The sequence below is a fragment of the Colias eurytheme genome, chromosome 32, assembly GCF_061535395.1.
Source record: "Colias eurytheme isolate Ceu_HAF_F1 chromosome 32, ilColEury1 Martin Lab GWU primary, whole genome shotgun sequence".
NCBI lineage: Eukaryota > Metazoa > Arthropoda > Insecta > Lepidoptera > Pieridae > Colias > Colias eurytheme.
Window position 1 is genome coordinate 2,297,190 of NC_143011.1, and position 25,271 is coordinate 2,322,460.

At 41.3% G+C, this 25,271-nt stretch overlaps 1 pseudogene; it reads right to left on the reverse strand.

Annotated features, from left to right (window-relative positions):
• Positions 1 to 23,805: 23,805 nt before the first annotated feature.
• Positions 23,806 to 24,951, reverse strand: LOC149895139 (uncharacterized; annotated as a pseudogene).
• Positions 24,952 to 25,271: the final 320 nt, after the last annotated feature.

Genomic DNA, 25,271 nt, shown 5'->3' on the forward strand with positions numbered 1-25,271 from the left:
ACGAATTATGTTTTTGAATGAAATACAAATTATTGCATGCTTTTAAAATACAAGACTTAACTATCTACTAATGAAAGTTTTCATGCATTTTGTTCGAAACACGGTAGGTCAGCCGTGTTTTGTTACTTTAAAAGTGACATTCGAAAATGAAACAACGATTTACGGAAAAGCACAAATAGAAACGCGTTTAATCGAGATTGGGTATCTAATATTAAGATAATTGGAATACTTAATGAAAATAGGAATTGTAGGGTCAGTAATAATTCAGATTAGTTTATTGATATCATATTAGATACTATACGCTATACTTGCGTTCAGTCTTAGATAGATTCTTAGAAAAATAACCTACATGAGTATCCGATGCGTCCGTCATAAGTGCGAGCGATGCATCGGCCTTAGGGTGCTAAAAAAATCTGCACTTTATAAACAAAAATATAAGTTGAGTTACCTTGGCGATAATAAATAACCATTTATACGGTCGCCGTAAACTAAGATCTAAAGTCATTAACTTAGTACCAAATGTCTTAATTACACTAAACTACACTTTATAATCACTACACAGTACACTCACTCGCGGATTGGTTATTTTTCGACACTGGTAAAATTATTAAAAGTCGGCTCTCCTGCTGCTTCTGCCACGCACAAGGTTGACGATAGTACAATCTGGCGATATGCTTAAAGCAGTAATGAAAAAACATAGCCAATTGGGATTTTTCTGTTTTGATATCCCTGCACGATCGCGACTTCGGGATGCGGAGCGATGCGCGCGATTCCCATACCTTCGACCACTAAACGATCTGCCTCTCGAGCCTGCACATTCCAGCTGGTTTACCCGCTGCTTTAATTGTGCTAACTGCTCGAGAAGGTTTAACTGTACCGACGAAACTGCTCTAACTGGAACTGCCGGATTCATTTTGAATTAAATTTTTATTTAATCAATAAATTAAATAATCACACAAACGAAATCTATGCAATTCACTATAATAATGTTTACTAAAGTATGAGTGACGCAGTAAAACATGATTTTGGCTCAAACAATTTCCACATCAATCGATTAAAAAATATTTCTTTCTTCCAAAAAACTCAAATGTGCAACTTGTGACCGGTACTGATAGATTGCTCTTAATTAGGTCTATAATTGGTAAAATAAACACATTCCTCCATGGAAGCCTTTAGGAGGAATCGATTGTCAAAATATTATATTATGGTAGTTTGAGTTACTGAACTTGATCTTTTTATTTTTTTCTTCCAAAAAACTCAAAAGTGCAACTTGTGACCGGTACAGATAGATTGCTCATAATTAGGTCTATCATTGATAAAAATACCAGATTCCACCACGGAGGCGTTTACGGGGAATTGAATTTTATTAGGGTAGTTACGATACTTGAACTTTTTATTTTTTTTCTCCAAAAAAACTCAAAAGTGCAACTTGTGACCGATACTGATAGATTCCTCTTAATTAGGTCTATAATTGGTAAAATAAACACATTCCTCCATGGAAGCCTTTAGGAGGAATCGATTGTCAAAATACTATATTAGGGTTGTTTGAGTTACTGAACTTGATCTTTTTATTTTTTTCTTCCAAAAAACTCAAAAGTGCAACTTGTGACCGATACTGTTAGATTGCTCTTAATTAGGTCTATAATTGGTAAAATAAACACATTCCTCCATGGAAGCCTTTAGGAGGAATCGATTGTCAAAATACTTTATTAGGGTAGTTTGAGTTACTCAACTTGATCTTTTTATTTTTTTCTTCCAAAAAACTCATAAGTGCAACTTGTGACCGGTACAGATAAATTGCTCATAATAACTTCTATCATTGATAAAAATACTAGATTCCACCACGGAGGCGTTACGGGGAATTGAATTTTATTAGGGTAGATACGATACTTGAACTTTTTATTTTTTTTCTTATAAAAAAACTCAAAAGTGCAACTTGTGACCGGTATCGATAGATTGCTCATAATTAGGTCTATCATTGATAAAAAAACCAGATTCCACCATGGAGGAGTTTAGGAGGTATTGAATTTTATTAGGGTAGTTACGATACATGAACTTTTTAACTAACTACCCTAATAAAATTTAATTCCCCGTAAACGCCTCCATGGAGGAATGTGTTTATTTTACCAATTATAGACCTAATTATGAGCAATCTATCTGTACCAGTCACAAGTTGCACTTTTGAGCTTTTTGGAAGAAAAAAAATAAAAAGTTCATGTATCGTAACTACCCTGATAAAATTCAATTCCCCGTAAACGCCTCCGTGGTGGAATCTGGTATTTTTAGCAATGATAGACCTAATTATGAGCAATCTATCTGTACCGGTCACAAGTTGCACTTTTGAGTTTTTTGGAAGAAAAAAATAAAATATCAAGTTCAGTAACTCAAACTGCCCTATTATAATATTTTGACAATCGATTCCTCCTAAAGGCTTCCATGGAGGAATGTGTTCATTTTACCAATTATAGACCTAATTAAGAGCAATCTATCAGTACTGGTCACAAGTTGCACATTTGAGTTTTTTGGAAGAAAGAAATATTTTTTGATCGATTGATGTGGAAATTGTTTGAGCCAAAATCATGTTTTACTGCGTATAACTCAGAAACGGTAGGATATAGGAAAAAATGATTGAGGTACAACTTGTAGATAATTTTATGGCCTTTCAACTTTTCCTTGAAAGTTTTTCTCTAACATGTACCGTTTTTGAGATTTAAGCGAAAAATGAAAAAATGGACCCATTTCCCCTCTCCCCCCACTCCGGGGCTCCTCCTAGTGGCCCGGGGTTTTAGTATGTTTATTACCTAGGGACTCTTGACATGTTTCCGAAGAAACATCTTACGTTACTAACTCACGCACTCTAAACCCCCCTTGGAGGGACTCATTCAATGGACTATTAATGTAATTTCTTGATAATAGTTTTTGTGACTAGCTGCAGTTTGACATCAACTGAATACATCAATTAGGTAGTTGTACAGTAGTTGTTGAGCAGTTCATTCTTATTACGTTGAAACTAAAATTTAGCTCAGCCCTATTGCCGTTCGATATTAGATTCACAGATGAGTTTAAGCCTACACTTAATAATTGTTTTAAGTTGAGTTTTCAAATTTGCCGATAAAAAAAAAATTTGAAGGGTTTCTCGCGATTTTTTTGTAGGCAGATATGTTATCACATGATTACTTTAAATTCAAGTTGGTAAATATTCAGTTGAGAATAAGCTTTCACCACTTTGAGTGTTTTCTGCGGTTCAGTTACGAATTATTCGTTTTAAACTTTTTAAGATGTTATTTTTGTGCTGTTGTCACATTTGTTTGTCAATGATCATAACAACAAAATAAAACTGCTGTTAAAATTTGAGCAAGCTGCACAGGCTATCACTATGATAGACTTGGGAGGTATAATTCAGTAGAGTTGTAGTGGAGTATAGTTGTAGCATACTGATGGTTGTGTTGTCTCGTACGTTGTGAAGTAAATGTGTGTTGCGTGAAATAATATTGTGATGGTAATGTAGTTCGTCGAAGGATTGTGGTGTTCAATCTGGCATGAAGTCCAGGATAGTAGATGTGTTCTGACCGGTCAGGAGGACTGGGGCAGTATGGTAACCCTGTAAGGTCAGTGTGGGCCGAGGCAGGATAGTAGCTATTTTGGTATCCCGAGATGAATTACCGTAGTAATGTAGTGTGAGAAATGGCGTACGAGGACGCATGATTGTCGGTATGGCTGTATAGGAGATAACTTGAGTTTATTAAAATGAAAAACGATTAAGAATATTGATTCTGTTGGATGAGTAATAGTTCAGTTCAGGTTTCACTTTTTTTTACTGTTGAGCTATTGAATCCTGTAAACACCAATAATCACTTTGAAAAGACAGATTTTGTTTATACTATGTTCGGGTAACTTCACCTTGTTAATATATTGAGGATGCCTGAGGGCCAAGTACCACTTGAAGTTGGTTAGTGTTTGAAATTTGAGTTTGAGTTGAGTGGTAGCGATGAATCTTAGTTCGTTTGGTCAGAGAGTGCCAGTAGTCATTTCGTAGCCGTAGTCCGTTGAAATCGGTGTCTGCTATTAGGAGCTATGGCTGCTTATAGTGAACCGTGGATACGCGGTATTACCGTAGTCCGTTTGAAACCGGCGTCTGCTATTAGGAGTACAGATAGCTGCTTATAGTAAACCGTGGATACGCGGTGCGCGGGTGACGCTGGCGGAGGTTGGGTCTTGTAGAGACCATTGGAATATGGGAGTCCGTGGGACTCGGCATTCGGAGGAATGCGTGTGGAACAAACATGAGGTTTGTTGTGGGGCTTAGTGAAAAGCCAGAGTTTGCATTCGGAGGAATGCGTGTGTGTTGTTGGGCTTATTTTTTACTTTTTGTCAAGGTGTACAAGTTTATAATATTATTCTAAAACGTTAGAAGTGAATTGTAAATCCTTTGAAATAAATGTATCTAAATCTAATTTACTTTTTGGTTCTTATTTGATTAACTTTTCATCTGGGATTGTTAATATATTATATAATATAAAAATTTGTGTGATTTATTGGTAGGTATACTATCTGCACACCTTACTCTTTCAAATAAAGAAATAAGTAATTACTTATGTATTCAAATTCACATTGGCGTCCATATATTCTGTGCCTCCAGTGAATAAGGGATTCTAATTCAACCAACTACTACTAGCTACTCCGTATGTCTTTTGGGTAGACGGAGGCAAATAGGATTTTTATTCCAACTTTATCATTTGATATTTTGAAAATGTACGTTCGTGTACGGTACATTTTCATACCGTCAGAGTCATTTTGCAGATTATAGTGGTGCAGCACTGAACACTGTCTATTAGGTGGCTGGTGCTGCTGACCGGGCCTTCAGTTCCGCTTTCCAGAATACCTTCACCCTTCTAGGTGCTACTACTACTGAAATAGCGGTACTCTATCGCGTCGTTCAGGTCTCTAACTGACAGGATTTCTCATATTATCGTAACAACCTCGCTCGTTCTAACGAGAACAAATTATCGCCAAGGAATTCTGCTGCAGGATAATGGCAAGAGAGATTTTAAGCTTAACTATGCATTATTATGTTCAGGAATATGGTGGATTTTGAATACTATCGTCGTCTGAAAGTATCTCCTTTCGATTAACTTCATTAAGGATGCAGATCTGATCCCATCTTTGTTCCGTAGGAATGCTACGACAGTCTAAACGTTACACTGTACAAAGAAAATTGCCCTAAATATAGTCGGTTGTTCCAACATCCGTAATATGGCTAGCCTGCCTTGCTAGCCCTTGATTGTAACTGCTACCAATGGAGGCATTGCTCTTGTGTTGTCCACAGTTGTGCGAGTGCAAAAATGAAGAACTGAGCTCGTGGGGAGCTATGTCGAATGAATCTGTGTTAAGATTATGACAGTATAGGACAGTTAGCTGTGGATGCGAAGACAGGACATTACTTTATTCATCCGTAAACACGCGAGGCAGCCACGGACAGCGATATAGCAAGAACTAAACTAGCAAAGTTTAGTTCGCTTACCAGACTTTGTCATGTTTTAAATGCAGTATATCCTCTGTATAGCATTGCATTTATGACTATTGATAAACTTAATTCACCCGTAAACACGAGAAGCAGGCACGGATAGCGATATAGCAAGAACTAAACCAGCAAAGTTTAGTTCGCTTACCAGACTTATATTTTAAAAGCCGTATAGTCTGTACATTTCATTTATTGCCCCCCCCCCCCCCCCTAAAAGCAAAGAAATGAGAAGTCATTTGGCAGAGCTTTCTCGTAAAGGGTAGGGGTTCCAAGTTTAAAGCAGATACGAATCTAACGCATTCTCATTTCAGTCACCTGTCGCGCCCACTGCACTCACACCTTACGCTGGCTGCAGCGAGGCTCTCCGCGAAGCCTTCTTACGGAGAAACATCCCATCGGAAGCTGTCGAACTAATGTTGGCATCGCTTTCCAGTAACACTAAGAATCAATATAACGTAACTTATAAACTATGGTGGCAATTTTGTCTAGATAGAAATATTTCCAATTTTGAAAGTACAGTAGCGACAGTTATATCGTTTTTAACAAATGAGTTTAACAAAGGGGCTTCATATGGTACTTTAAACTCGCACAGGTCTGCCTTGTCTTTAATCTTAGGAAATAATATCGGGTCGGATGAATGCATAAAACGACTCCTAAAGGGAGCATTCAAATTGAAACCCAGTAATCCTAAATACAATTATTCTTGGGACCCACAATTAGTTTTGAACCATATCTCAAGCTGGTTTCCTAATATAAACATTAATTTGGAGCAGTTGACTAAAAAATTAGTAATTTTACTTGCGCTGTGTACAGCACAGCGGTTCCAAACTTTATCCCTTATCAATCTTAATAATATTTATTTCTCAGACAGTGGAGCTAAGATTTTCATAACAGACTTGATAAAAACTTCGGCTCCGGGTAGAGATCAACCCCTTCTTATACTTCCATACTTTAAAGAAAATATAAGTATTTGTCCCGCTACTGCACTTTCTGATTATATCAATGTCACAAAACATTTGAGGAATGAGGAGGACAATAGATTAATACTAACTTTTAAAAAACCTAATAAACCCGCCACAACTCAAACAATCAGTCGTTGGATCAAAAACGTTTTATCGGAAAGTGGTGTCAACATTTCAATATTTAGTTCACATAGCACAAGACACGCTTCAACATCTACTGCTTGTGCTAGTGGTGTATGCGTTGATAATATACGTAAAACTGCTGGCTGGACTAAACATTCCGAAACCTTTGCAAGGTTCTATAAACTTAATGTAGTTAATGAAAACGAATTTGCAGAATCAATTAGTTATATATTTTTATTCAATTTTTTGCGTTACGCCGCGCGCGTTACATTTTTTGCGTTACGCCGCGCGCGTTACATTTTTTGCGTTACGCCGCGCACGTTACATTTTTGCGTTACGCCGTACTCGTGACATTTTTTTTCTTATCCCTACCACGCGTGATTCGACGTATACTTTTTATAATATGTATAGATATACACTAACACGTGGGTGGAATTATGTATAAATTTTTTCTAATACTTGAATGTTATTGTGGTACATATTTATTTTTCTAATTCTAAAATTTTTACAGTTATTCTCAGTTTTTGATTGAATGTTTTAATACACCAACACGTGGGCGTGATCATGTTATTTATTTTTCATCTCTGTCTTAATATGTATATATTATGTACTATGTGCGTCATTAATTTCTGACTGTTTCGAGATTTGGTGCAAAATAAAACAGTGTGTAAATAAAATTAAACAATTGAGTAAAAGTATAATTTCATAGATAACACGTTGAGAAGTTCCCTGTATAAATATATATACATATCTTGTATAAATATATACATACATAATATTATGCCTATAGATCTTTACTCAATTGTTTTATTTTATTGATTTTTTACAAATTTTATTTACACACTATTTTATTTTGCACCAAATTTCGAAACAGTAAGAAATTAATGACGCACATATTATATTATATACGTTTTAATATAGAATATTTTTTATTTTACAACCTTTACAACTTGATCATTAGGAATTTATTACCTCTATTGTTCGAACAAAAATAAGTTACCGACTTTAAGAACGTGCCGACAATGTAAGTACACAATTGTTTCTTAGAAAACATTTTAGGAGTATACGATAATAAATCTATGACTCACGTAAACACGTGTTTGCTTGATTGGTGTCAGGTGTTCAATTATAATTTTATGAATTCAAAATTTATAAGAATAAACCTCAAACTCTCTGTCCAATCAAAATCCGCCTAAGTCGAAATCCTTTATAAGCTGAAAACGGCAGTGGCCGGCGTAAATATTCAAATAGGTAGCGAGGAGCGAAGCGACGAGCATCTTAGGTTAACTTTTGAACTACCGCACGAGCCGAGCGAGCGAAGCGAGCGAGTTGCAGCAGCGGCCGGTGTAAATATTTAAATAGGTAGCGAGGAGCGAAGCGACGAGCATCTTAGGTTAACTTTTGAACTACCGCACGCGCCAAGCGAGCGAAGCGAGCGAGTCGCGGCAGTGGCCGGCGTAAATATTCAAATAGGTAGCGAGGAGCGAAGCGACGAGCATCTTAGGTTAACTTTTGAACTACCGCACGAGCCGAGCGAGCGAAGCGAGCGAGTTGCAGCAGCAGCCGGTGTAAATATGTAAATAGGTAGCGAGGAGTGAAGCGACGAGCATCTTAGGTTAACTTTTGAACTACCGCACGAGCCGAGCGAGCGAAGCGAGCGAGTTGCAGCAGCGGCCGGTGTAAATATTTAAGTAGGTAGCGACGATCGTGTGACTAACGTATTTCTTTAATATTGTATATAGTAAATTATTTTTTGAAAAATAAGGACATAAAGAAGTTTCACTTCTTACGTGTGTACTCTAGTACACGCACACATTTTTTTTATTTTTTATTGTGTGATAGGGAAGCGCTTGACCACGATCTCGCCTAATGGTAAGCTGAGATGTGGCCTATGATGGAGCGCGCTTCCCTAGAAGGAAGCATTAGCATTTATCTACATTATTTTGATATTATATGATATAGAAATTGTTAAAATTCTATATCATGCCGTAAAATATCGCCACTGACCACCTATAACTTTTCCTGTATTAACTGAACATACAGGAATATGGTTTTCGGGCTTCTCTTATCTCTTTATAGTGCTTGTATCCTCAATGTATACCACCATGACATTGTGGCGTTGCCACTTTTATTATCTATATTTTAATATCTGTGGCGTTCCGAAACGGAACGCACTTGATCGAATTTTAAATTGATTCGACGATAGTGAAAATGATTCACTAGGACAATAGTTAATACGCAAAACGCAATACGCAGTTGATACGTATTTAATACCAATACTCAATGATTGTCTCCTGCTAACCTGTACAGACTAGACTCATTGTGGTGACTGGTGAAACATTGTATAGCATTAACAACATAGTACTGTATTATTGAAAGATCGATTAAAGGTTTATTTTACAATCTACGACTTTCATTATACATGGGTAACAAAACCCCATAACATATTCGGTTTTACTCCGGACAACATCTTCAGCCACCCAATCCCTTTGCTTGAAGTCCAAATCCAGCGGAGGACAATAATCGTCATTTACTAAAATTGAAGGTTTTTCGTCCTAGTATAAAAGTTGTCTGGATCCCATTTTATACTCAATCTATAGTATAATACTATAGATATCATGTGAAACGTGACTTGGAAAAAAATCATTCAAATAAATCACAAAATAAAAATTTGAAACAATTTTAAAAGTTACGAAAAGCCCAATTATACGTCAAAATGACGCACAACATCCTCTTTACAACCAAATGGCGGAATTTACATGGATGAGCCAACTATGTACTGCTAGGTCTCGACGGCTAATGAGTTGGTTCTGGATTTTGCAGCGATTCGATGGTAAATATAGAAGAGTTCATACGTCAAATTTACGTAGATTGGACTTCTAGGGTTAAATGCATAAATACCTAAATGATGTTTTGTTTTTATTATCTAATAACGATAAAAAAACCCGTTGATTTCATTCGTTTTTCACTGTGCTAATACTAATTTTTTCCCTTTTTGCTCAGTTTGAGGTTGGAAATGTATTTTTTGCTTAATCGATTCAAATCCCGTACGTATTATAATATCCATATTTTTCACGAGGAAGAAAATCGCTAGGTATAATATACACACTCACTTTTTACACTATTTTTTTCAATTTCGTTGAAAAACTAGTCGAAAATCTATATCACAAAAATATCTTATCATATAATTGACATGATTTGACAGATGACAAGTCCTGAATAGTTGCGGCCACTAGGGGCGCTGTCATCGCGCACACAACGAATATAAATACAAAGGATAATTGTGAAGCAGACCAATTATCGCGGAAGAAATTTCACGATACAGAATGGGAACTAAACCAAAATGCATACGATGAGATAATTATTAATTTTGGTGTCCCTGAAATAGATTTGTTTGCAAGTAGATGTAATGCAAAGTGTCATACATATGTAACTTGGAAAAACGATCCTGATGCATGGGCGGTAGATGCATTTACGGTTTCATGGAAAAATAAGTTCTTTTACGCATTTCCCCCGTTTTGTTTAATAACAAAGGTAATGCAAAAGATTATAAAAGAAAAGGCAGAGGGTATAGTTGTGGTACCGTATTGGCCTACGCGACCCTGGTTCCCAATTTTTCAGAAATTAATGACAACCAAGCCCATATATTTTGCACCTGATATTAATTTATTAACTTCTCCCTTCAGGATCAACCACAACCTACACAGAACTCTGAAGTTGGTTGCCGCGAAGCTTTCAGGCAAGCTTTACTAAGGAAAGGCTTGTCACCAAGTACGGTACAGATATAAATGTTATCATCGTTATCTGATTCTACCTACAAACAATACGATGGCTGCATAAAGACATGGCTAAACTACTGCAGTACCCACAACTATAGCTACATCTCTGCATCTGTCCCTGTAGTTTTACATTTTCTTACTGATTTATTTAATAAAGGTGCTAAATACGGTACCATTAACTCCTATAAGTCTGCCTTATCATTAATTTTATCTAATTTAGAAGATGATAGGGTAAAACGCTTTATGAAAGGAGTTTTCAAATCGAGGCCAACAAATCCTAAATATCATATAACCTGGGATCCGAGCATAGTTCTCGAATATTTAGCCCAACAGTGGCCAAATAATGAACTCAGTTTGGAAACTCTTTCCAAAAAGACTGCAACTTTATTGGCTTTGGTAACAGCGCATCGAGTACAAACACTTGCTCTTATTAAATTAAAGGACCTTGATATAAGAGGCACAAGTGAAATAATAATAATGATTTCAGATTTAATTAAAACTTCTAAGCCGTACTCGTTACAGCCTCTTTTAAGAATTCCTTACTTCAATAGTCGCTCGGAAATCTGTCCAGCCAAATGTCTAGAATCGTACGTAAATAAAACATCAACACTTCGACATAATGATCATTTATTTATTAGTTTTAAAAAACCATACTCAAAAGTTACCTCCCAGACGCTCAGATGGATAAAGGACACGCTTCATAACAGCGGAGTAGATACTTCTATATTTAGTGCTCATAGTACTCGCCATGCATCCACTTCCACTGCCAATAGACTTGGGGTCAACATTGATGTTATACGCAAAACTGCGGGATGGTCTGATTCTTCTGCAGTATTTGCTAAGTTTTACAATAGACATGTAATTACTGATCCTACCAGCTTTGCTAAAACATTGTTATCTAATAATGATTGTAACCTGCAAGAAAAATAATTAATGGTTAAATTATGAAAATAATGAGTGATTAATAATATTTATAGTTAATTGATTATTGCAAATAAAAATAATTTGGAAAATCCAAAAGTGCACGCCTCATAATTTTTTTTAATAAATATTTATTAATTATTATTTTTGTTTATTTAATAACAATTAAACCACATCGAATCAGACCCTGAAAAATGAAAGGGTTCTATTCCTGAGCATACTTAAATTAATAAGACCATGCCGAGGAAAAAGTTCCAATTCCATAAGGCAAATTACGACGAAATTAATGAAATGCTTAAGAATATAAACTGGAATATGGAGCTTTGTCCTACGGAAGACGTAGATGTCATGGTGGATAAATTTTATGGTATAATTCATAGCATAATTAAAAAATGTGTCCCTGAAGTTAAGAGTTGTGGAAGTAAATATCCCCCTTGGTATTCATTTAGACTTATAAAATTACTGAATAAAAAGCATAACTTACATAAAAGAATAAAAAAATACAATAACCCTTTAGATATAATTGAATTTAAATATTTGCGAAAAGAATCAATGTTGTTAACAAAAGAATGCTACACTAATTACTTAAAAAATATTGAAAACTCTATAAAGATCCATCCCAAATATTTCTGGACACATGTCAAAAACCTGAGGAAGGGAAGTCTTTCTTATCCTTCCACCATGTCACTTGGTAATGAGTCTAGTAATAACCCAAAAGATATATGTGATCTATTTGCCAAGTATTTCTCCTCTGTCTTCAATCCTACACAACACATGGACTACAAATCTATGTCTTCACCTAATGCATCCATCGTAGCTTCTGTGCTCAGTACATTTTCAATACCAGGTCATACAATTAAAAAAGCACTACTGGCCCTGGACCCGAGCAAAGGACCAGGTCCGGACAATATCCCGCCCATATTTCTTTCGCGTTGTGCAGACGGGCTGTCCGTTCCCCTGTCACTGATTTTCAATACCTCGCTAAACAATGGTTTGTTTCCATCAGTTTGGAAACAAGCTCGAATTGTTCCCATTTTTAAGAGTGGCAATCGTGACCTCATTTCAAATTATCGCCCAATCTCCATTCTTTCTACCTTGTCAAAGGTTTTTGAGTCAATGGTTTATGATGTACTCTACAAGCATCTTCATAGTCTTCTCTCTGATTCCCAACATGGTTTCATGGCTAAAAAGTCCACAAATACAAATCTTGTCTCATATGTAAGTTACCTTATTGAGGCAGTTGATCAGGGTTACCAAGTCGACGCAATTTATACCGATTTCTCAAAGGCTTTTGACAAGGTAAACCATTCAATTTTAGCACAGAAATTGGAACTGCTTGGAGTGTCTTCCACCGTCTTGAATTGGTGCAAATCATACTTAGATACCAGGCCATCATCTGTTGTTCTCAATGGTTGTCAATCAGAAAGTTATATTGCAACTTCAGGTATTCCTCAGGGCTCGAATTTAGGGCCCTTATTTTTCAATGTTTTCATTAATGATATGCCAGATGTGTTCAAACACTCTATTCCATACCTTTTTGCAGATGATCTCAAATTAATTCGCGTAATTCATTCAGAAACAGATCCAAATTTACTTCAATTAGATCTGGAAAAATTAAATGAGTGGTGTGTTTGTAATATGATGCTCCTTAATTGTGATAAATGCTACCACATAAAATTCACGCGCAACCGCAAGATCATAGAGTCTTCATACAATATTCACGGTTCATTGTTGCAAGAGGTTAAGGTAGTCCGCGATCTTGGAGTTTACCTTGATGCACAATTACGTTTTACATCTCACTACGACAACATATTGGCTGCAGCATATCGATCGCTTGGCTTCATCCTACGGTGCTCCAAAGAATTCAAGGATCCTAAAACAGCGCTTGTACTTTACAACAGCTTCGTTCGTAGTCGTCTGGAGTATTGTTGTACAGTCTGGAACCCAACTTATCAAACGCATATAAATCGGATCGAGCGCTTACAAAAATTACTGGTCCGTTGTCTAGCATTCAGAACTGGAATTGGTAAAACTTGCACAAGTTATTTGGACAGGCTCAATAACTTCAAGATGTTGAGCTTAAAAACTCGACGTACAATGTTAGATATAGTTTTCTTATATAAAATAATTAATAACAGTATTGATTCTCCTGAATTATTGGGTAGAATATGTATTAATGTCCCCGCCAGGATCCCTCGATATCCCTGCGCTATACTCAGAACTCCTCCATTTCGAACAAACTTAGGGAAGCATTCCCCAATAGTTAGACTTACCCATGAGTACAACGTTGTTGCAGCAAAGTCGCGTGAAATTGATATATTTCACAATTTACTTGCGGTATTCAAGCGTATTCTTAATAATAATTTCAATGAAACATGTCAGCACAATAAATAAAGTGTAAATATGTAATAATAATCAGCATTAGTTTTTTAATAAGCAATATTAGTAAAAACGATATTATTGCAAATTTTGTTTTGGATCTACTTTGGATGCAGCATTTAAATTATTATTTAACTTTTTTTGGTGTATAATTGCAAACATTCCTGCATCAGAAATTGTAATTCATTTTTTTCATTTTTTCATTAAACTAACTATTGTTATCCGTTTAAATATACGATTGTTGTAATTTCCTATAAGTAAAGAAACATATATTGTTATTATACGATAAGCAATTTTAGTATTAAGAGTTTTTAAATTATGTTTTCTTTGTTGGAAATTCTTAATAAAAATAAATAAATAAATAAATACTCAAGCGTAAGAGAAAATAATTTGGAAAATCCAAAAGTGCACGCCTCATAATTTTTTTTTAATAAATATTTATTAATTATTATTTTTGTTTATTTAATAACAATTAAACCACATCGAATCAGACCCTGAAAAATGAAAGGGTTCTATTCCTGAGCATACTCAAGCGTAAGAGAAAAAAAAAGACTCGATTAGTAAAGTATTTCGGTCGCTATCGTGTTAACAAGAAAAAGGATCCGCACATACAGACACACGGACGTCCAAGACAGAACTTTTTTAAACTGTTTTTTAACTAGTTTAAATAACAAAAATGACATCAAAAATATCATGAACGTTAAAAATAGTGTTTTTTCTTAATATGTGTGTGTATGTATTATCTTACAAGTGCAATGTATGATACATAAAGACATTTTAAGTTTGAAAAATCAGATGTTTTGCGCGAAGTGACAGTAGTACCCACCTCAACGCTTCGCTTATGAGGCGTGCAAAAAAAGACTCGATTAGTAAAGTATTTCGGTCGCTATCGTGTTAACAAGAAAAAGGATCCGCACATACAGACACACGGACGTCCAAGACAGAACTTTTTTAAACTGTTTTTTAACTAGTTTAAATAACAAAAATGACATCAAAAATATCATGAACGTTAAAAATAGTGTTTTTTCTTAATATGTGTGTGTATGTATTATCTTACAAGTGCAATGTATGATACATAAAGACATTTTAAGTTTGAAAAATCCGATGTTTTGCGCGAAGTGACAGTAGTACCCACCTCAACGCTTCGCTTATGAGGCGTGCAATATGAAACTTACCATAAGTTTTTCAATTTTTATCACCATTTCACATTTTATTAATTACTCTAAACATCTACACCACGTCAATATAAATCGCAAAGAATGAAGCTGCGAAACATAATTGAAAATCAAACGAACTTACCAAGTGAAGTTCGATGACAATTATGTGAGCCGCTTCATTCGAAGCGATTTATAGATACCCACCCTAAGATTACGGTTAATTCGACAACAAACGTATTACATAACATTTTAATATATTCCCTGCCCTATATAAATACAAAATGTGAAATATCTCTCAACAAATGACCTTCACATCGTAACGAACCGTTTGAGAAATGATGGGGGTAATTGGTAGGGGTAAAAAGTGTTGCCACAAAAAAAAAAAGTATAATTTAAAAATTATAAAAGTATAAATTTAAATTAATAATACTTATACCTTTAAAAAACCCGTGCAAGGCTCAGGCTAGGAACGCTACTACACCACGTCAATATAAATCGCTTCGAATGAAGCTGCTCACATAATTGTCATCGAACTTCACTTGGTAAGTTCGTTTGATTTTCAATTATAAAGGCGAAAGTTTGTAAGTATGGATGTATGGATGTTTGTTACTCTTTCACGCAAATACCACTTAACCGATTACAATGAAATTTAGCACACATATAGAGGGTAACTTGGATTAACACATAGGATAGATTTTATCCCGGAAATCCCACGGGAACGGGAACTATGCGGGTTTTCCTTTGAAAACGCGGGCGAAGCCGCGGGCGGAAATCTAGTCTAGTCTAGTCTAGTACTATTATAAGGACGAAAGTATGGATGTACTAGATTTCCGCCCGCGGCTTCGCCCGCGTTTTCAAAGGAAAACCCGCATAGTTCCTGTTCCCGTGGGATTTCCGGGATAAAACCTACCCTATGTGTTAATCCAAGTTACCCTCTATATGTGTGCTAAATTTCATTGTAATCGGTTCAGTAGTTTTTAAGTGAAAGAGTAACAAACATCCATACATCCATACATCCTTACAAACTTTCGCCTTTATAATATTAGAAATATTAGATGGATGTTTGTTACTCTTTCACGTAAAAACTACTGAATGGATTTGAATGAACACTTTACCACAATATAGCTTATACAACAGAATAACACATAGGATAGGTTTCATCCCGGAAATCCCACGGGAACGGGAACTATGCGGGTTTTTCTTTGAAAACGCGGGCGAAGCCACGGGCGGAAAGCTAGTAAAGAATAAATAAATGTGAGTATGTAAAATTATATGTTATTTTTAATGTATGAGCAATTTTTTTATTACAATATTTTTCTTTTATTTTACGTGTTTTGAATAAAGAATGCAATCGAAGTAATCTGCCCTAGCGATACTCGCGCGAGTGAGTGTAATGTCAGAGGCGCATCGAATCCAGATGTTTCGTGCTAAAATAATAAATGTAAACTTCAATAATCTATATCTCAGTCATTTATTGATGGATTTCAAAATTTTTTTCGGCCACTGATTAGTTTTGATCTATATTTTAACACTATTATGGTGATTATAATATTTTCTATTTTTATAAACTTTTCCATTTTTCCATACAAACAAAATTAATGTCATTGAAAAAAAAATTAAATTCAGTATTTTCTGATTTTTTACTTTGTACACACACTATTACCTAGTTGATTACAAAATTGAAACTTTCTAGGTCATCTGGAAGTGGGTTAGGTTTTGTATATATCTATGAGTCAGTCAGTCTTAAAAATTGCGATTTTTGGATATTAATATCTACGCAACTGTTTTATCTGTATTTATGAAATTTAAGGTTCTTGTTTATGTTGGGGTCCTCATTATATGTACCAAATTTGGTTTGTTTAAGTTAAATAGTTTTCGAGTTATAAGGGGGTGAAAAGTGGCTCCAAATGGTTCGTCGTGTAAATATACACACGGCTGCTGCTCGCCAGTTCTCTTCGCTTGAACTCGGCTTGACACGCTGCCGCGTGTCTAGATCATAAAAGAACTACTAATAGTCAACCGTGAAAAACAATTGCCAACCATGTAACTTGACGATATATCAATTTTGGGTCTTCAATCGAATAAACATCAAAATGCATTGTTTTTATGCATTGCATTAGAGTAGTATGGATTCTGTCAAAACATCGAAACAGCTGAACAAATAGTAATTTAGTAGCATGTGCTCAGACGGTGAGGGCAAACGAACCCGACCTACTGCCAACTCGGGTCTTCCACGCAAGCCTTCACAGGCTTCGGGGTAACTGTTCGGGGCGATGGCCCCTTTCAGTGATAGCAACGCCGCCTGCTACTACAGGCGGGGCACTGGGTGGGACCGGATGGTCCAAGGTGTCATGTCCGGGAGGAATCCTGCTGCAGTGCGATCGAGTCCGCGGGGTATCGCGAGCGATCTGCGCCTGCTGCAGGGGGGAATGTCCGTGTGTGCTTCACCCGCCGCTCAGCGAGGTCGAGCTCGCCGGCAGTGTGCCGGTGAGCGCCCGTCAGCCAGCGGCGAGGAAGCGGTCGTGTCCTAGGAGATTAGGTCACGTGGTAGGCCTCTTTTGTCCGGCGGTCGTCGATGGTATGGCGCGATGCCGTGCAAATGCTGGGATCGCGCTCCGTCGGCGCGCGCGAACATTGAGGAACTCAGGCGGCGAACGAAGTCGTCCAGGCTCTCCATGCGCAGGTCCCTGGAGATGACCTGATTCCGTACGAAGCGTGGTGCTCCGGAGATGGTGCGGAGCGCTAGCGACTGCTGCGCTCGCAGAGACTTGCGGTCCGTCTCGTTGGTCAGCGCGAACCACGCAGGGGCCGCGTAGGTAAGTCGCGTGCGAATGTACGCCTTGTATATGCACAGCTTCGTACGGAGAGGCAGGTGAGACGCCAGCATGGGGCGGAGTATATTCCGCACAGCTCGCGTCTGGGCGACCACGTTTTTCACATGGGGCCGCATCGAGAGTGTCTTGTCAATGGTCACACCAAGGTACTTGGCCGTCGGTGACCATTCGACGTTCTCGCCCATGAGAGACACCGGGGGCGGCAAAAGGCGCGCCCGCCCGATGGAAATCGCCTGAGTTTTACCCACGTTGACCTTGAGTCTCCAGTCCTCCAGCCATGAGGGAAGTGCATCCAGTGCTCGCTGCATCTTTACCGATGCGTGCTTGGCGTTCAGCGAGGTGGTAATGAACGCAGCGTCGTCGGCATACAACGCTAAAATGGCTCCGCCAGCGACTGGAATGTCGTCCGTGTATCTGCTATAGCAGACGGGCGACAGGCAGCTTCCCTGGGGCACACCGGCTCGGATGGGGCGCTCTGAGGACAAAGCATCTTCAACCGCCACTTGAAAACGCCTGTCTTGCAGGAAGGTGGCCACAGTCTTAACTACTCGACGTGGAGTAGTGGACGTGGACAGCTTGTAGATGAGTCCGGTGTGCCAAACGCGATCGAACGCCTTCTCCATATCAAGGAATACTGCAACTGATTGTTCTCGCTTGTTATAGGCGGTAGCGAGGTGGTGCAGTACTCTCGTCACTTGTAAAGTGGTGGAGTGTTCGGCGCGGAAACCGAACTGTTCGTCGCGTGGCTGAAGGTGGGGCGTAATATGCAGCAGCAGTAGTTTCTCAAAGACTTTCGAGATAGAGGACAGAAGAGTGATGGGGCGATAGCTCTCAGGCAGCATGATGTTCTTGCCTTGCTTGGGAATCAGGATGACTCGGCCGAGCTTCCACGGGGATGGAAAGTGCCCGGTACGGAGGATTCCATTGAAGAGCCGCGTCAGCGTCGCGATGGCTCGCGGGGGTAGGTGACGCAGCGCTTCGTTGGTGACTCGGTCGGGACCGGGGGCTTTGCCCAGTTTAGTTCGTCGAATCATCCTTTGGACTCGACCAGGGGAGAACACGACGGGATCTTCTGTCGGCGGTATCGGCAATTCTAAGTAGTCCATCACATGTCGCTCGATAGTCTCTACGTGCTGCACATTCGCAGTCCGGTTAGGCGTAAACTGCGTCTCCAGGAAGTCTGCAAAAATCTCCGCTCGATCCTCGGCGCGGTAACGTGGGGTTCCGTCACCGGCCATGAGGGGTCTAATCGGAGAGGGCTTCCTGGAGAGCTGGCGGCAAAGGCGGTGCATGCCGGACCAGTCATCGCCGGCTCGCTCGATGGCGGTGTGCCAAGATTCGACTGCTACCGTTTCCAGTGCGTCTGAAATCTTGGCTGCCAGAGCGTTCAGCCGCGTCTTCATGGTCGGGCATCGCAGGTTTTGCCATAATCTTCGCAGCTTCCTCTTCTCCTCTAACATCGCTTGTATGTAGGCAGGGAGCTGGGGTTTCTTGCGAGTGGATGCAGCGTCGAGTCTGGACTCGCGAAGCGCGTTGGACAAGACTGCGCTGAAGTCCGTGGCGAGTCGGTCGACGTCTGCAGGGCTCTCGACTCTAAAGGACGGAGAATGTTCAGCCATGTGTACGGCGAAGATTCTCCAGTCCTGGCGATGTTTCGGAGAAGGCAGTGATGTTGTCATAGGAGTCAGTGTCAGCGTCATGAGGACGGCTTGGTGGTCGGAAATGAGGTGGTCATCCAGGACGTCAAGCGACGGTGCGGCGACGAGGCCACGAGCAACTGCTATGTCGATGACGTCCGGAGTGTGTGCTGCACAGTACGGGTAGTGCGTTGGGACCTCTGGTCCTAGCACTTCGTAGCCGTGGCGGTCTGCGTCGTCCAGGAGGCGTCTGCCGTCCGGGCTTACGGTGTTGGAGTTCCACGCCGTGTGTTTCGCATTGAAGTCGCCAGCGAGGATCGTGGGCAGCGGCGAGTCCAGCAAAGTTCGGACATCAGCCACTGCGAGTCGATTCTGCGGCGGCTTGTAAAAGGCGAACACACGGATGGGCTGGCGATCTACACAGATTTCTACGCCGAGGGCGTACGACGATTGCAACTGAGGTACTGGCAGCAGTTGGTGGATGAGATTCCGACGGACCAGGACTACTAATCCCCTATAAGCAGTCCCGATTGGCGAGGTGTGGTCCTCCCGGTAGACATAGTATCCGGAAACCTTCAACTTGTCTACTGGTCTGAGGTGCGTCTCGTTAACCAGGCCGATGTCCACTTGACGCTGGGAGAGCAGGGTTTTGAAGAGACGGGCTTTTTGCGCTGAGAGCCCGTCGGCGTTCCAAAAAGCAATGCGAAGCTCAGCCATAAGAGGCGCAGAGCTCCGCGATACAGCCCAGGATCAGCGGTATTGGGTCACGCTGTTCCTGGATGGCCACCAGTACCTGATTAAGGGTGCTGATGACCTTAGTCAATCGAGGGTCCAGCGGCATCACTCGCTTCGCCTTCGTCCCCCGTGCGGGGGCAGCGACCACGGTGGGCTTGGACGTCTTGGTTGGCTGCGGCGCGACTTGCGGTGCAGGGCGCGGCCTGGCGGTAGATGCAACAGGCGGTACAGTGGCTGGTGCAGGTGGTGCATTGAGCGGCGCGGTGGGCTTCGCAACTGGCGGTGCTGCTTGCCGCGGTTGGGTGCGGGTGCGCTTGCCACGCCTACGGCGGCGTTTACCTGTCGGTCCTGGCTGGTTGGCAGCAGCCATGAGCGAGCCAGGTGCGTCGACTTCAGCTGCGGGCGCGCGCGCACTTGTAGCAGTGCGGGCGATAGTGCCGGCCCTGCGGTTGCGCATCTCCTTGCGGTAGACCGGACAATTCGCATTATTGGCCGTGTGGGCGCCGCCACAGTTGGCGCACGTCGGTGGTTCCTCACGCGGACGTTGGCACTCCTTCGCCGGGTGGTTCCCACCACACCGCACACAGGCTAATGGCCTGTGGCAGTTTTGGGAGGAGTGCCTAAATTGTTGGCAGCGATGGCATTGCGCGGGCCCCTTCCTGCCGCGCCATGCCTCGATAATGATCCCAGGCATACAGAGCAGTTCGCTGACCTCGTAAATGCCTGGGATGAGGTCCGGAGTCCGCTGCAATTGCGCGAACATCAAACAGCCCGGCCTACCCGGGCGAGCTGGGATTGCGCGCACGTGCTCCGGGGTGAACCCGAGCTCGCGCAGCTCTGCCTCCACAAGTGCCGGTTCTGTGTTAGCCGGCAGGCCGCGGATCGCTACTTTCACGCTTCTTTCAGCGGGTAGCGAGTAGCAGAACCAGGAGATTCCGGTGTTGCTCTCCAGCTGCGTAAGATAGCGCTGGATGACACGGAACTCCTGGTCCGTCTTTGGCATGAATCGGACGCCCTTACCAAACGGACGTCCGTTCGGGGTGTGCCCGAGGACCTTCTTTAATTCTTTGAAGTGAGTTGGCCAGTCGGGCAGCGTCTCTACGATGAGCGGAGGGTAGCGGTTGGGCTGTTTGGTGGGAGGCGCGGTGCTTGCAGTGCCGGCGGGAGCAACAGTGTCGGTCGCAGTCACAGTCTTGTTAGTTGGGGCGGGCGCAACGGCAGCGGAGGAGGTGGAGGGTATGGGCACAGGAGATTTTGGAGACGCGACCATGGCCGCGTATGTTGGGCCGGTTGTCCCGGTCTCCATAGGAGAGCCCGGTGACATCGTCGGCATGTTCAGAGGAGGAGGCGGGGACGCTGTGAGAGTTTTCTCTCCTACTCTATGGGGAGGGGAGGGAAAGCGTCCCACGGGAATACCCGGTAAGGGGGCGGGAAAGCGCGGAGTACGTGGTAGAGGTGCCTGTGCGGCGCGTTTTAAAGTGCCCGGCGTTGGCGTGGCGGCGAATGCCGGGGCCTGTTGACGAGCAATTGAGGATACGGATTCGGTGGATTGGGCCGGCGACAACGTCAGTGGACTCGCCAGGAACGATTCATCGCCGGCTCCTGACTGGGGTTCCGACACCAACACAGGGAGCCGGCCAGCTGCCGTTGAACGGGCCACAATTGCGGCCTGGCCGGAAGCGGCAATGGCGTCCAGGCCCATTTCAAGTGCGGCAACCGACCGGCTATAGACCCTGCGGCCCAGTGCGCGCGGACGAGTCGCACGTCGCTGCGGCAGCGGCGGCACGCTCGGCGGCGGCATGATTGCAGGATGTACTTATTTACATCTGAAATCGCAATCGCAATTTTTAAAATTTCATAATTCAGAGAAAAAAAAAAACGACCCGACCTACTGTATTTACCTGTACAATATATAAGAATAGTATAAAAAAATCCTATAGTGGCATTTAAACTTTTTGTTATGAAAGTGGCGCCATCTTGTTTGCGTTAAGTGACACGTTTGGCACACGACAGGCCGTTTTGTCGCTTAGCCCTTTACAACTGAGGGAAAAAATGTACTCAGACCTTTTTGACCGAGTACACAGGACTTATTTATGTGTACTTACTTACCTAAGTATGACGTTAAAAAAATCCTGAAGTTCATAGTTTCCTGAAAACGTACCCTCACGAAGTGGTGGCGGATTGCAAATAAAAGCGCTGGCGCGCTCATTCGTGGCGCGCGGCATTCGCCGCGAGTCAATTGACACACTACAACTCTGCCCGTTTGTGGAGTCAACTGCCTTATTATTTTCCTTTGCATTATATAAGTTTTTTTTAATTACAATTAAGTTAGTTAAAGTGAGTTTAAAAAAATAGTGTGAAATTATTTCATTATTTTGTAAATGATATTACTTAATGTTAAATTAAATTAACGAGTTTTGATTATATTTGTTCCTAAATTCAGAAGTGGGATAGTGATTCTCACGCGTCCTTAACCGTTTGCTTTCTGAAAATGGCAGTTTGACTCTTCAAACGAATTAGTTCATAACACTTTTAAATTACCCTCAATAATACTTTATAAACTTTTCATTGTGTTTCGTTTAAGTGAAATTAAAATAGTAGTTGTGTGGCTAAGTATATAACGCAAAATTTTGGTGAGTATATTCCAATCATTTGCTATCTAAGGAGAAGCGAGCTTCTTATCAATTTATAGCTTAAGGGTCAACTCACACCGAAAGAGCGGCGAAGGGCAGTGAAGCGCGGAGTCACGGAGACCCACGACTTCTCGAGCATTCCAGCGACTTCTCGAGCAGTCGCGGGAATCCGCACGCCTTCTCGAGCCCACTCGAGGGAAAGATTAAATTCATTATGACCAGAGGCGGCTCGTGACAAAATTGTATGGGTGTTCACTTGAAATAAAACAACGAAAATACAATAGCGTAAGCGGGATAATTTATTACAAAAAAATAATGAGCACCACATTATAAAATATTTAAACACTAAAAATTATAAAGTACAGGCTATTTCAAAACAAATTCAATGATTATCGAGCGTACTCATAGTGTTTGTTTCTAATATAGGAGTGCAACGTCGCGCGCAATTGCTGCTGTCATGCGATGCGGCCGCGTCGCGTCGGCAACGTCGCGTGTGAGCGGCGCTCCAAAAATTGCTATTTTTCCATAGTAAATCTTTTGTTTCACGTGCAGGACTGTTGCGAAATTTCTCTTTCACTCTTATTGGATTTCGTATTTGGGCAATGTACTGAATCTTGTTTCATAGGAGCGCAATCGAGAGCGCTCCGTAAGCTCCGTTTCGCGCGTTACATAAGAAATGAACAAGAGTGTACTGTGTATGTACTTAATGATGTATTTTTATTTATAAGGTTTCAAATTTTATTGTTATTAATATTGGAGTTTTTACGATAGATTTTAAATAGTGATATCAATTAATAAATGAATGAGCAGGTATAACTTTATACTATAATTATTTATGGGAGTTCACTGCACCAGCGCTCCTTAGGACAAATTTGAAAGTTTGTTGGAAATTCTCAGGCCACATATTCGAAAACAAAATACCAATTATAGATTGGCTATTTCCGCTGAAGAAAGACTATCAGTCTGCCTCAAGGGATATTTATTTATTTATTTTTTTTTATTTATAACATTTATTTCAGGTAACAGACAATAAATTGTACAGACCCATAGAATAAATACCTTACAGACTAACATACATATAATATTTTATAACTAAAACTATTAAGCACTACACTATACACAATTCACGGCACTGGCAGTGTCATATTGCGCTGAATGGGCTTCGGCTGGGTGTTGCGAAGCCGCCCGCGAAACCGCCGGAACACGACACCACGGGGCCAGAACTCCTCGCTCATGAAGGTCGACAGCTGCTCGCTCGGTACACGCACAACAAATGAATTAAAGTTCAAATTATTGCGCGGCTCCAGGCGCTGGACCCTCACGATAAACTTGGTCTTCACCCGCACATACTCCACTACATCAGAAGCTTGGGTGGAGTGGTGCAGGCGGGACACGTACAGCTGCGTCGTCGGTATGGCGGGCCGCAGCAGGTGGTTGTTACCGGTCGGGGCGGTACCACACTTGTTGGAGGAGGGCTTCTTTTTCTTCTTCCTTTTCTCTACCTTTGTAAAGCCCTCCTCATCGAGTGGATGTCTATTCACGCTCGACAAGGGTGCCGCACGGCGCGGGGAGTCCCTGTGCTTAACGGGATCTCCATCTCGGGTGATTTCTTGCCGCTTTACGGGAGGCTTGGCGGCAGCGGCCGCGTAGCCAGCCGGTGTCGGGTTGGCTACACGAGGCGGGCTCTCCGGGGGAGGCGCGGGTCAGGCGGGGCGCGGCGTGACGCGGTCGACGGCCGGCGGCGTCGTCAAATTCGCTGACTCAAAAGTCTCACGTTGCGCTCCACGACGCGTGTTCACATTTGAAACCTCCGCTGACCTACATAATGAAATTGAATCGCGCAGGGCGACGACCTCATTACGCAGATCGTTGATGGTGGATTGGGAAGCTCCAAATTTAAACTCCATCTCCTTTAGGGCCGTCCTTAATGAAGTGATGTCCTTAAGAAGGCGGGTGACGTCGACGTGGTCGAATGTGACGGGAGGCAGCTTACGCAAATCCTTCGCCACGAAAGTCGGCACGTCGTCCGGATCGGTCTTCTTGAACACCTTGATGATGTCCCGTAGACTCCTCTCTCCCTTCTCGTCCCTCCTGCGAGACGGCATCTGGTCGGCCATATTCAATGGCAAAAAGAGTAGTGATTTGGCGTCACGTATCTCTCCTTCCGTAAAATTGCTCGTGCAAATTTGCTCTATGCTAACTTCATCCATGACATCCAGCTGATACTGCAGGAATGCCAGGACTTCATTAGGCACAAGCCTAGCGCTCATTGTTGCGAGCGATAACTTCGACAATAAAAAATATTAATTATTTCAGTACTAGCTGCTCCACGCGGTTTCAGCCCCGTGGCCGTGACTCCACTCCTGTTGGTCGTAGAGTGATGATATATAACCTATAGCCTTCCTCGATAAATGAGCTATCTAACACCGAAATAATTTTTCAAATCGGACCAGTAGTTTCCGAGATTAGCGCGTTCAAACAAACTCTTCAGTTTTATAATATTAGTATAGATTATTTAAATATAACATTGTTTATCTCACATTGCAGTAACAAAGATCTGTTCCTGGTAATTAAGACTGCATTATATTAT